At 39.2% G+C, this 13847-nt stretch overlaps 1 protein-coding gene across 4 annotated transcripts in view; it reads left to right on the plus strand.

Annotated features, from left to right (window-relative positions):
• Ankrd44 (ankyrin repeat domain 44) overlaps positions 1 to 13847 on the plus strand; it is a 295099-nt gene that overhangs the window by 87933 nt on the left and 193319 nt on the right. The gene's annotated exons all lie outside the window — the stretch shown is intronic.

Here is a 13847-nt window from a genome sequence, read left to right on the forward strand (position 1 = left end):
CTAGTGATCAAGGTTAGCTCAGACTCAGGTCTCCTGGCTCTTCGGGTAATTTCTTTCCACTTCCCTTGGTGGCCTTGTTTCGATATTCTTGATGGGTCATGATTCAAGAGGCAGAATATAGTCTCATAACGCCAAATGTCCTCAGAGTGCCCTGAAAGAGAGCAGGCCTTGACACATCACGGCAGGCTGCTTCTCTCTCATGAGACCTTGGTTTTACTGCCTTTGGCCAAGCCTAGTTCTGTCCCTTGGCACAGGAAGGGCAGCCAAAAGTCTTCCTTACTCAGAACAATGGGACCATGATCTCAAAGGGACCATGATCTCAAAAGAACCATGATTATTTTGTGCACTGACAAAGTAACAATTTCTGAGTTTTGATATCAGGGTGTAGTGCAGATCCCCAAATCTAGATTTAACATGCAAAGACACTAATGTGGTGTTTATAGCATTTAGAGCCAATGTCAGAATATGTGTGAGGAGAAGGATGTGGAATCACCAAGTGAGGAGCCAATCTCAGTTTCGGGGCTACAGTGGACTGTAGGACCCTCCCTTTTCAATATTGTGTTTCAGACCTCAGCCCTATGTGACTGGGCTAGTGCAACAGAGGTCAAAGCACTATTGTTTTTTCCCCTAACACATAATGGAAGAACACAGCAAATCAAATTTTGTTTAAATTCAATAATTCACTCTTCTTATTAAAAGCCCTTATTTTCTGCAATATGATTGTCAAAATGAAATCTTCAAACTTGGCATTCAAGTTAACATCCTGGGAGTGAATCTTGTTTTCCTAATGTTTGAAAAATATGTTGAAAGCTAATCTTAGACTGGGAGGGGCAGTGAAAAAGAGCTAATCATAGACTTCTCTGTGGTGCCCCCTCATCTCTGAAATAAAAAGCACCTTAATTTACTGACGCATATTTCATTTGCAGACCTTTCTCGTGGAGATACTTATGTGCAGTATCAAGGCATAATATATGCTTGGCACATACACTGAGCCCTCAAATCATATTTACCAAAAAATATGACAAAATTTAAAACATGTTAATAAGTATATTTTGTATTTAAAATGCATTTGGGTATGTCACAGACATGTGATTGTAATATGGAGGGGAAAACCAGCACTATAGTGGCTATCAGCGTCAGTATTTTCACAAAGGTTTTGTTTGTCAGAAGAACTCAGTTTGGGGTAAAACTGCCATCAGTTAAACTTTGATATTACTTTCTCTCATGTTTTTCATGTTATTTTCCAGATGGACAGGAACAGCCTAAATGACTGCTATTGTTTGAAGGGCACACAACAAGGTGGAGTGTGTGTGTGTGTGTGTGTGTGTGTGTGTGTGTGTGTGTATGTGTGCATGCACATGTGTGCTCAGGGTGAGTGGGGCATGGGAAAGATAGGAAGGAAGAGATTTGGAGGTGCTTTCAAGCTTATGCTGGTTGGAAGTAGTGCATTCTAAGTCGTGGTTAGTGTGATGCTTTGTGGAGGCTAAGCTTGGGATTCTTTCAGGTTTTTGAAAGGTTGGGTAGTGCTGAGAGGACTAGGAGAAGATGGTTTGGAATTGCAGTGACTTGGAGGAGGGACCACTTACTGCCTCTCTTCCTGAACATGTATATATCTAATGCCCTGGTTCACGTGTTATCCCAAAATACAGCTTTATTTTTCTTCAAAGGTCTAAGCCATTCCTACACATTCGAGTCTTGCCTCTTCCCCCAACACTGCTCTGGCTTCTTAGCTCTTCTTGTCCCCCCTTCTCTAAGGCAAAGAAGGCTCCTGGAATTTTGGGCTAAGGGGACCTCTCTCTGCAGTCCATCACTGGGCAGAAGGAAGACTGGATATCCATTTGCAGCAGGTCTGAGGAGCTCAAGTCAGTCCTAACTAACATAGTGTAATTGTTCTGTGTGTGATAGGGTTATTTCCCCAGCTATATCTGGCACTTTTGGAGGAAGGGACTATGTCACACACTTCTTTTGTATATTTCATAGAAATAGCATATTTTAGATACTCAGCAAATGCCTTCAGCTCTGGTAGTATTTCTTTGTGCAGTGTGTGGCCAGGAAAGGTACTTGTAGAGACTTGTTTTGGGGAAACAAACTAGAAATAAACTGAGTGCCTATCCAAAGGGGGGTAATTGAATATGTTTTGATGTATCCACATTATAAAAAGAAATGAGCTAATCCCATAACTGACCTATCTGGAGGATGTCCTCAATATTTTATTATTAGTAGTATTGCTAATTGAAAGAATAGAGAAATTATTCTTAAAATTTCAAGAGAAGGAAATAGTAATACTAAAATCCATTTTTTTTTGTGAAACAATTATGATAATCTCACATATCTGTTATCTATTTTTTACATACAACAGGAACATAGGGAAAGCTGTCAAAAGATACACATTGACCTGTTAACATTGATGATGGAAAAAGTTATTCAGTTTTTCTCTTACCTGTATTTGTACTGTTGCCATATAACTACTAAGGAAAACTATTAAGATTAAAACCTAGCAAACATAGACAAAGAGAAAATGCATAGGGGTTTTGATGTTTTTTACAGTCTCTTTTCCATCTTGTTTCCTCCTATTTTTGAAACTTCATGATTGTGGTACGTATTTTAACTGAATATTACTTAGCCATAAAGAAGAATGAAATTATGGCATTTGCCGGTAAATGGATGGAAGTGGAGACTATCATGCTAAGTGAAATTAGCCAATCCCCCAAACCAAAGGCTAATGTTCTCTCTGATATGAAGATGCTGGCTCACTCTAGGTGGGAGGGAGAAGTGGAGGCTCACCAGATTGGACAGGGGGTAATGGAGGGAAGGGACGGGGCTGAGAATGGGAAAGACAGTAGAATGAATCAGACATAACTTTCTTATGCTCGTATATGAATACACAACCAGTTTAACTCCACACCATGTACAGTCACAACAGTGAGAAACTTCTTCTACTCCATGTATGTTTAATATGTCAAAAACATTCTACTCTCGTGTATAACTAAAAAGAACAAATAAAAATTGTTCTTAAATGGAAAAAAAAAAAACAAAGAAACTGCATGATTGAGAAAAAAATGAGTTTTGTCCTCTGACTAAATTTTAGTTGGTGAATCAAATAGTAAGAAAAAGAGATAACAATATACTTGGGTTAGGTACCCTGGTTTTGTGCTGTTCCTCCAGCTCAGGACACGGAGTTGTGTTTTTCCTTTCTTCTGACATGAGGATAAACTTTTCTTCTTACCCAAACCTAGACTGAGAATGTGGCACCGAAACTGAAAGCCCCAGGGCTGTGGTTTCTGTGGTGGGGTGGGGAGAGAAGTAGCAGGTTGTACAGAGGGAGGATGCTAACTGACTTCAGAGCCCCAGGAACTTCCGGTCTAGAGCTGAACAGAACACAGTAAGCTTGCACCGTGGAACAGTAAAGACAGCCCATGCTGCAGGACTTCCGGGGCTCCCTTGCTGATGGTTGGGGCAGGCTGCTTGAGAGAGACCTGCTTCCTGCAGAGGTCCTCTACGAAAGGCTTCCTGCTTGTGTGCAGTCATACCAAGTGGGCTAGGCCTTGCTACTGGAAAGGTGGAGATAGTTCATTTACCTTTCAGATCTGCCTGTTGGTCACCCTATCCTTTGAATCCTTGCACATTCAAAGGATACCCCATCCCCAGAGCCATTTGCTTAGACTGCTGCTGTAGTATCCTTACTTGTTTTGCCACCAGTTTTCCCCTCTAGTTCATCATACAATGCATTTCCAAAGTGATGGTTCTAAAGCACAACTCTCAAGTCACTCCTATGCTCAAAAAATATCCCTCAGTCCTACAGAAGAGAGTCTGAGTTTATTAGCTTGTCACTCAAGGCCTTCTATGATCTGATCCTTGTCTACTTCTTAGCCTGCCTCCTGTTTCTCATGCTCCATTCAAACAAAGCTGTTCCCTGTGCATGTTTACTCTCTCCCGTTTTCATTTCAAAGATTGCATGGTTCAGGAGGCCGGAGACAATTTCTCTCCCTTTTTCAGGTACTTCTCGTGTGGTATATTGCTTTATGTTCAAACTGTGTCTACTTGTACACTTCCTGTTATATCTTGGTCACTCTATCAAGGGAAAGATTGACTATGACATCTCAGCGATAAATTTCTTATACTTAGTAAATTTCTTATGTGTAATGACTCTGTTGAACTGAGCTGAACGTGGTCATCTGAAATGTGCCAGAATAATTTTTAGAAAAAGTATCTTTCATCTCTTGTTGGGTTGGCAGCATGTAGAAAAATAAAGGAAATATAAACTTGGTTGGTGGCTCTGCAAGGAAATATGATATGACTGGCCTTTTGGGGTAAGATTTTCCATTTTATATTATCAAATGTTTTTCAGTCTCTTAGGCTCCTCTCTCTTCCTGCTGTCTTATCATTTCCCTTTGGCATCTGTCACCTTGCTATGATTTTGGGTGGGAAAATGAAAGATGCTTCCTGGAAGAGTGCACAGAGGACAATCTCTAAAGAGATTTGCATTCCTTTTGATTTTCCTGGTTTTGTGGACAGCAGGGGACCCTTCACTCATCTCAGGTAGATACCAATCCAGATCCTGGTCAACTCGCTGCCATAGACTTGCAAGTGGTCAGGACAGTCAAGGTGAGGGAGGAGCCTCAGTTTGCATATGTCCTTAGTCCCCTACCTGTGCAGACATGGGTGAGTTAAACTGCTCTCTCCCTTTCCAAAAAATGCACATGGAATTCAAAGACACACATGCATGCACGCACGCACGCACGCGTACACGCTTACACATACACACACAGAGAGAAGCAGGAGTTAAGGGAAATTGTCATGACTTTGTAAAGTCTTGGTTATGTAGAAAGTGACTTGCTAGTATTTTGAAAGAATCCAGGCTATAACAAATTTTAGACTAATTCAATTTGGAGTTTTCCTGAATCATGAATGACTTAATGACTAAGCTGGCCCATTCATCTCTCATAGTAGTACCGAGCCTCTTAAATACAGCAGTTAGTTGCCACTTATTTTGCTACAGTGATGGGCCATTTTCTGCTATATTTTTAATGTATTTATTTTTGGTACTCGAGATTGAACCCAGGAAGGTTTAATCGCTGATCCACCTCCCCACCTTTTTTTTTTTTTTGGAGACAGGGTCTCACTAAGCTGCTTAGGGCCTTGATAAACTGCTGAGACTGGCCTTGAAGTTGTGATCCTCCTTCCTCAGCCTCCCAGATTATTGGGATTATAGGTATACTGCTGTATATTTTAAAGGAACACTTTGCATTGTTGTCCTTTTTGGGACAAGGGATACACATATTAAGTAAGAATAAAAAGTCATGTATTATATCCTAAAACTGAAAATGACTTTCTGTATCCAAACAGCAAAGAAATTATACTGAATACACTTGCGATCCTGAAAATCATCTTCTGGCCATATGATTTTTTTTTTCTCCACAAGAAATACTTTTATTGATTCATATTATTAAATCATCTTCTTGTTGATTCATATTATTAAATAATCTTTCATATTTGAAACGACATGAATTTATCGTGCTATATGATACAGTTGTACAAAGAATGTAACCAAAATGAAGATGGGGGTAAAAACCCTATTTAACAGTTTTTCAAAACAGGAAACAGTTGTAGAAGGACATATTGTTGTTCTTTTTTTTCCACCTAAGTTATGTTGATTTAAATATTCTGTATGAACTAACCTCTCAGATCTGTCATGCTTTTGCTTAAATTGGCTTTCTTTAAAAGTTAACTCCCCAACACTATTTAATTAACTCAGCTAAAGTTTAGAGTTGATCTCAAGCCATTTGAAACGAGATGGAGTGAGAAAAGGATGTGAGGAGTTGGCGGCAGATGCCGATGAAAACATGGCATCTTGGCAAAGCGCGCCTGCCTTGTTTTGCTTTGCGTTTTTCTTTATGGGTATGGCCTATGTTTGAAATGTGATGATTTAAATTCTGTGATCAAGTGACAGTTCTGGCTAAACAGAGCTTCCATCTGCAGAGGTTCTGTGTGTGTGGGTGGGGAATGGAAGTGTTCCAGAACTAGAGGAAATAACCTCGACTTCACCTGGAAACATTAGTGTCTCCGGGGCAGGAGTTTTGGGCTATATATAAAGAGTGAAGGAAAGTGAGCCAAATTTGCATCTAGGAAGAGAGCCAGCATCAAAGACCCAAAAAACAGTATCGGTAGTTTCCACTCTGTCCCTGTAAGTAGACTTGGGGAGCCTGTGACAAAGGAAGATCAGAAAGGCCCTTCCTTGGATTGTGGCCACTGCCTTCTAACTGCATCTCAAACTCCAGCCTCCTCCAAGGCTCAGTGCTCCCCATAGCCTGACTGAATGTTTGCAGAAAACTCCATTCCTTTCTCTTGCTCAAGATCCTAGTTCCTGTTTGTCCAGAAGATTAAGTTAAAATGCCTTATGCTGGCATGGTGTTCCCCCAAGCCAGCTACTTACTTTTCTAACCTCATGTTCTATTTATTTCCCAACGTGAAAAATTTACACCACAGTCTAATTCTTCAAAGTTTAGCTTAATGCCTACCATTTCCATCTTTCTGATAATGCAAACCCAACCCGAGGCACCCCCTCCCCCTTTGAAAGATCATAGCCCTTTGTTTCCCGACTTTGGGTAAGACTGTCTAAAAAATTAGCTATTTTCTTGAGAGAAACATATAGAGAAAAATAAAAATATAGCTACTGTTTAGTGTGGAGAGAGACTGTATGTCCTGTGTATAGTAACTTTTATGCTTGTGGGCCATCAGGTTTCAGTGTTTCTCCCTAGGGAAGCATGTTGAAACTGAAGCTGAATTCCTGATATTATGTTATATTATATTATTATAAAGATGGCATTGAGCTGAGGTACTGAACTGGGAAAATTAGGAAAACTAAGTTCTTGGTCTCAACTTTGCCACTAATAGGCAAATCATTCAACCCCCTCAAAGCTCCAAACAAGGAATTTGTTTCCTTTGTGAGCATCGGGAGATCACCGAAGAAAGGTATAACTGTACAGGTTTATACCATTTATAACCTTAAGTAGTAAAATTACAGTCTCAAATCCCATCAACTAGGCATGAATGTGTGGCACATTTTGATAAGCCAGAGAGAGATGATGTACAGTGAGTTGTTATTATTTGCTTTCACAGTTTGACATTTGGTACAGAGAAGCTGTGTGACTTTGACGTTGCCCAGTGTGACAAAGACCAAACAAGGATCCATTTGATTTTTGTTCCCCTTCCTGTAAAATCTTCTTGTATGATGGTCCCCTCTGCCTTAGAGATGGTATTGAGTGGATTATAATCCTAATATGATTTATTTGTTTTGTAATTTTTAAGAAAATCTTCCAAGATCCTTTATTTATTCTCTTTGTAGGATGGACATCAACACTTGTCTGTGAAGGCTTGTGAGATCGTTACTTCAAAGTCAGCAGTAACCACTGTTTCCACTGAATGCACTCTAGACATCGGGTCTCGTACATGGGGACATGGACATGGCATATGTTGTGCAACTTCTTAAACACATAAAATGGCTATCTTAACTTTGTTTTGTAGATAGGCAACTATGGCTAGGATTGAATCCCAGGTCAGTTAGAAATCATAACACTGATCTCTGTTCTTAGGTAAAAAGAGAGATCACAGGTCAGTACAAATCAATAGTACCTCCAGATTTGAATTTAACTGATACTATTGTTTCTTGGTTTCCTTTTTACTAACTTCCTGTGAGTGACTAGTAGCAAAGTTGACATACCTGGGCTTCATTTTATCTCATGGTAGCTGTCCCCAGGTGAAGATGCTAATGAGCAACATTATAGAGCAGAGAAATAGCCAAGGAACATCTCAGATAAGGACTGAGCAACAAAGGATATGAATGTTCCACAAACTGGGAAATTGGCCCTTAAATAGCCATTTCATTTTCAGTGCCTGTGTGTAATTCTCATTTTTGGAAAAGGTTAGGTAAAAAAATTAATTTTCTCCATTTTTTGATGAAATGCATTTCATTTTTCATCGTGTTTTAGAGTTAACAAGTAGCTACTTAGAGGATATATATCATCACTTGGAATTTATGCTTTTTCTGTTTTTATTAATAATTGGAAATATTAGAAACATTTACTCTTTCTTTAGCATTGTCTATAAGACACATTTTCAAACATACAGTCCTGCCTCACTCCTTAATTAAAAAAAAGTTTACGAGGGCTTAGTATATTTTATATAGTTCTGATGATACTTAAACAGATTTTGACTTTATGATCATCATTATCTTTCTGTGATGGAGTGAACTTCTTCCCAAGTAAAAAGTAATCTATACTTAGGAAGTACCTAATGGCAGTTGTAGCAGATCACACAGCAGGACCCACATGAATAGAGTTAGCAAGTTTTGTCCATTAAATCTAGTGACTCGAACAAATTTTTATTACCCTTTTGGAAAAATGCAAGCGCTGCCTCATGCAAAAACCAGTTGTTACCTAATGAAGTGTTTCAGCTTGTTCATGTAAGCTAATGGCTTCATATGGCCGCATAGTGCTGCATCAGCTATTAGCTACTAACTAATAGCATGTTCCCACATCGCTCCCATCTTAGAATGCTCAAATATGGGCAGATGTTTAGAATATCATTTTTTAAAAACCTTTTGGCTATTGATCGATTCCCAGCATCCAGTCCTGATTAGAATGCAGGGTGTTTTCTTTCAGATTTGGAATTTTTAATTACCTAATCAGAAAAAGACAAGCAGGAATTTGTAATGCAACGATAGAGCATCTCCTGAATGCTTCCTGGACTTATTACCATAGTCTGTAGTTCTTGATGCTCAGTGACGACCTCACGCATTGCTTATCTTTCAAAGACTAATTGCTAGTAAAGAACATACAGCTCTAACAAAGAAAAATTGAAGTGTATTGTACAGCGATTTTAGCAAAAATCGGATTGGTGATCTATTATGAAATCCTTGTAGGGATGGGGGTTGGAAAGACAGCCTCATTGCAGGGTGCAGTGGATAATCTAAACCAGTGGAGTTCACTCTGTAAAACACACAGTGGTTTTATTCTTAAACGAATGACATGTCTGATGCCATTAGTAACATATTTTCAGTTGAATCGAGGGAGTAATTGAATTGTTTTGCTATTTAATGTTTTGCAATGATGAAGTGATAACTTTAGTACCTGGGTGCGGGGTAGATAGCTTTGTTCTTATTTCCTAAAGCCCTGGACACTCAGGGATCAATAGGAAAGTTGGGTTGTTTTATTGTTCATTTGTTCTTTGTATACACATGGTGTGTATGTATGTTTCTTATTACTTTCTTGGAAGCTTGAGTTCTTTTATCCTTTAAATAAAGTGGATCCTTCAACTACCTCACTTGCCTTAATCACACAACCTGAACATTTAACTCCAGGTAACAAATGACCATCTTGCTCCCCCTAGTGGAATTGTAACTCTACTTCAAAGTTTGAGAGTTAAATGTTTCACTAGTACACGTTTGATTTAATGTCTTATTTTTGGAAAGTAAGTATTTTCCAAGTTTATTGTTGGAGAATGAGAATAAAAAATATTGCAGTGAATGAGATAAAAGGGATTCAGGTAGAGACAGTGGTGTTCTGATGATAAGATTTCACTTCCTGGTGTTAGCGAGGTTAGCTACAAAATGTATAGTGGCTGTCAAATTCCAGGACCTCTCTGTTTGTTCTTCACTTCTATCCTTGGAAGGTCAGGTGTTCATCAGCCTGGTGGTCAGTCACCTCTAGAAGTCATTGTCCACACTCCTGGGGGAGATGGGAGGGTGCTGGTTATTGGTGATATGGAAAGACAAGGACTAGTCCCATCCTAATAAATATCACTTGTGCCATTTGAAACTAGGCTCAGGAAATATCCTTCTGCCTTCTGAATTTACTCAAGAGACCATATCAGTATTCACAGCATACGGTAATTATCCCAAGCTAATAGCTGCTAAGTCTTCTAAAAAATTCTGGTAATTGAAGCTAAAATAATTGCCAACTCTCTTCACATTTTCCTTTTTTTCCCTTGCCACATTTGATTTAATGTCTTATTTTTGGAACGCAAATATTTTCCAAGTTTATTTTTGAAGAATGAGAATAAAAAATAAAATATTTGTTTTCAGGTGATCCTTGTTATGATTTAGTGTTTATTGAACTTTGTACTCTATTCTGCATCCTTATATGTAGATGCTAGAACTGAAATGTGGGAAACTGTTAAAAAAATACAGCCCTCTACTCGGTGAGGGATACATTCCAAGACTTCCATGGGGTGTCTGACACCACAGATAGTAATTCTCTCTATATAAAGTTTTTTTCTATACATCCATACTTATGGTGAAGTTTAATTTATAGATTATTAATTAATGAAATTACCTGAGTCATTATTATGCTCTAAGGCCATTAATAAGTAAGAAATACTTAAACATGAGCTCTGTGATTCTCTGACAGTCACTTTGATAAATCAAGACAGCCACTAAATGATTTATGGGCAGGTAGTATATACATAATGGCTACACTGGACGAAAGGTTGATTCATATCCCAGGTGGGGCAGGCATAAGATTTCATGATGTTATGCACAATGGCACACAATTTAAAAGTTATGAGATTACTTACTTCCAGAATCTTCACTTAATATTTTTGGACTGTGGTTGAGTACCATTAACTGAAACCCATCAAAAGTGAAATTGTGGATAAGTTTCAGGGAGGGGCTATTATAGCTTTATATACCAAGGATTAACACCCTGCTCATGTGCAAGTAAAGCTTTACTTTTAAGCCTCATCAAGGTTAACATAAAAGCTATAATGGATATCAGATTGAAGGGCAGCACAGTATATGCCCTCAATAACTTATGAATAAAAATATTGTAATTAGAATATTTCCCCTTTCTTAAAATTATTTAATGAGACACTATTTAGACGCATTATGTTCCAAATATTTATTCTAAGATTTAGTGTTTACCTGGGAAAAAATGAAACAGCAGAATTGAATTAAAATTTCATCAAAAAAGAACACCAAAATGTTCTCTGGGCCTGTTTTATTTGGGGTGTAGAGCAGGGAAAATCAAGAGAAAAGCTCATAATATATTAAAAAACTTCTGTTTGTTCATGAGCCAGAGTAATTTAGTTCAAGAATTACATCCATGCAAACATACAGCTTTCATTTAAGCAAAGTGTGAATTTTGGAGTTCTGGTTTGGAATCCTGTTGTGTGATGCTTGTATTCACTTTTGCAAAGGCAGATGTTGCTATGGTCACATAGTACAGCTGGACTATAGATGTCCATCTAGAAGGCTTTGAGCCCTGGAGAGCAGGCAGTGTTTGAATGGAAATCAGCATATCTCTCTGCATATATGCCTAAGTGTAGCTCTGTATGCGTACAGTGTACACACGTGCAGCTGTCGGGATCTGAGTGCATATATATGCCTGCAGCACTGGAGAAGTTACTACCACAGCTCAGCCTCTTCCCAATGGATGCTGGGAATTTTGCACACTGACAATACGATACAGAGCTGCTTTTAGCAGTGCCCAGGGGTATTTGGGAAACTCCACCACAGACCTCTCCCTTCTTAAGGACTGTTCTGGTGACCTTCTCTGGCAGCTGTGTCAGAGTGCCTCTCCTTGGGGACATTCCAGGCATAGCTTGAAAGGCTTGCCTTTCTTGAGAGGCATGAAGACCTAGTGAATGCAGCAGAATATCTGTCTGCATTCCTTACACTCCTGAGGGATAGGCTTTGCTTACTTTGCTGTGTTCCTTTAAAGTGACTGACTGGTGCATTAATGACTGGGGTAGGTTTGCACCTTAGAATCTTATTTTCTCAAGGGTTGAGTGAGCACTGTTGATTTAACGCCGAAATCCTGTCACACCTGGCTTTTCTGTGTCATCTATGGTTGTTGGTGTTTGGTTTTTACAATTTTTCTCTTTAAGGTTCAAAAAGGCAGAAATGCACATATGAGCATTTAACTGTGAGCATGGCAGAGAATTATGAAATAGATAATTGAGATTCAGCTGGAGGCTGGGTCAGCAGGTAGTCAGCAAGAATGTGGAAGGACCTCCTTATTTTGGGACAGAGCAACCAGCTAAACTGAACCAGAAGAAAACCAGTATTCTTTTCAAGACATCTTTCTTACTACTTAGTTGTTGGCAATTGGAGAAAAATATATCTATACCTTGGAAACATAGTAGACCTGACAGAGCATTTGGGGGTGGGAGGGATACATCTGTCCATTTTCTGGTAGCTTTCATGACACAGGGGAAACCTGTGGACAAACTTCTGGCATGTTGAAATATTCGTCTGCAGTGTGACATGTTTCATGTAGTGTTTCCTTAAGGAATCTTACTATAGCTACTGTTAATGCTTATATTGGTTCCCTAAACTATCAACAAACACCATCAAAACCTGTAAGAAAGGCAGCAGGAGGGTTAAAAAAGAGAAAAGAAAGTTTATGGGGATAATGAGGACTCAGACTCCCAAATAGCATGGGGAGAGGTCAAGGTAGATGATGATATTTTACCCAAAGTCAGTGTTTGGCAATAGTTACTAAAAATTAGATGGTGACTTATTAAAAATCTAGTCCCCTCCATCCCCCAGATATATTAAATCAGAATCTCCAGATAGTAAGTATCTTGGTTGATTCTTAATGGAAAGACAAATTTTGGGAAACTGCCATCATCTGCTTGTCTACTGGGACTAAAATATTTCCAAGTTGTAGGTAAATGTGCAATTTATGTATGTATGTGCTTGTATGTGGGCATATGTGTATGTGATTGCCAAGGATTTTGAAGTTTGAGAAGAAATGGTCAAATATTCCATATTGGCATCATTAAACATCTCTTAACAAAAGCATTTATTCTTTGGTTACAGAAGGTTTTCCCATACATTACCTCATTTGATCCTGATTACAAACCCATGGAGAAATTGGGCAGCAATAATCAGGCTCAGTCCCAGATTACCCATGGGAATTGGGCTCAGCGTGTGGTTGGAAGTGGTAGAGCTGGCTCTGAATAGGATTTTTCACCATGTGGGGTAAACCTATCATCCATACCTCCCAAGGCCACTTTCTGCTTTCATCCCACACTCTAGTCACCAGGTTGATGACTGTTTTTGACGTGTCAGGTTCTTTTTATGTCCACCCCTTTTCATATCTGCTCACACTCCTGGAAGCCCCTTCTCCCCTGTGTGCAAACTCATTCATGAAGTTGCCTTCCACAAAGCTTTTCTGAATTTGGTTTTGTCCTTACCCACCCCTGACCCCACCAAGCTAGTTGCTCTTTCAGCTGTGTTTCCATCACACTTGATGGATCCTTCTACTATGTATTGGGGTCTTCTTTATATGGGTGGGTTTAATAAGAGCTCAGTAATGGCCCCTCTGACATTCTAACCCCTCACTATACTACTTAAATGGTAGAGTAAATCATTTTTAAAATAGTCAGTACGTGTTGGCTAAAGCTATGGGAAGCATTTGGGAAAGATTTAAAGGGTTTTACAAAATTGTCAAAAAAAAAAAAAAAAAAAAAAGCTCAGGTGATCTGAAGCATGGCCACTAACACCCTTGATGAATGGAATTGTTTGAAGGCTTCTGAGGAACATTTTCTACTAAGAAGTGGAAGAGTGATAGGACTCTTAGTCTGTTTGGGAAACAGCTCACAGACTGGGTGGCTTAAATAACACACATCTATTTTCTTACAGTTCTGGATGCTGAAAGTCCAAGATCAAGGGCTAGCAGGGTTGGTTGATGGCAAGGCCCTTATTCCTTCTTGCAGTATCCTCTGTGGCTATTCCTGTGTATGCAGGCTAAGAGAGAGCTTGGGAGCTCTGTGTCTTCTCCTCCTCTCATAAGGACATCAGTCCCATCGGATTAGGACGCCACCCTTATGACCACATTAATTGT

Source organism: Callospermophilus lateralis, chromosome 9 (genome assembly GCF_048772815.1).
Source record: "Callospermophilus lateralis isolate mCalLat2 chromosome 9, mCalLat2.hap1, whole genome shotgun sequence".
Lineage (NCBI taxonomy): Eukaryota > Metazoa > Chordata > Mammalia > Rodentia > Sciuridae > Callospermophilus > Callospermophilus lateralis.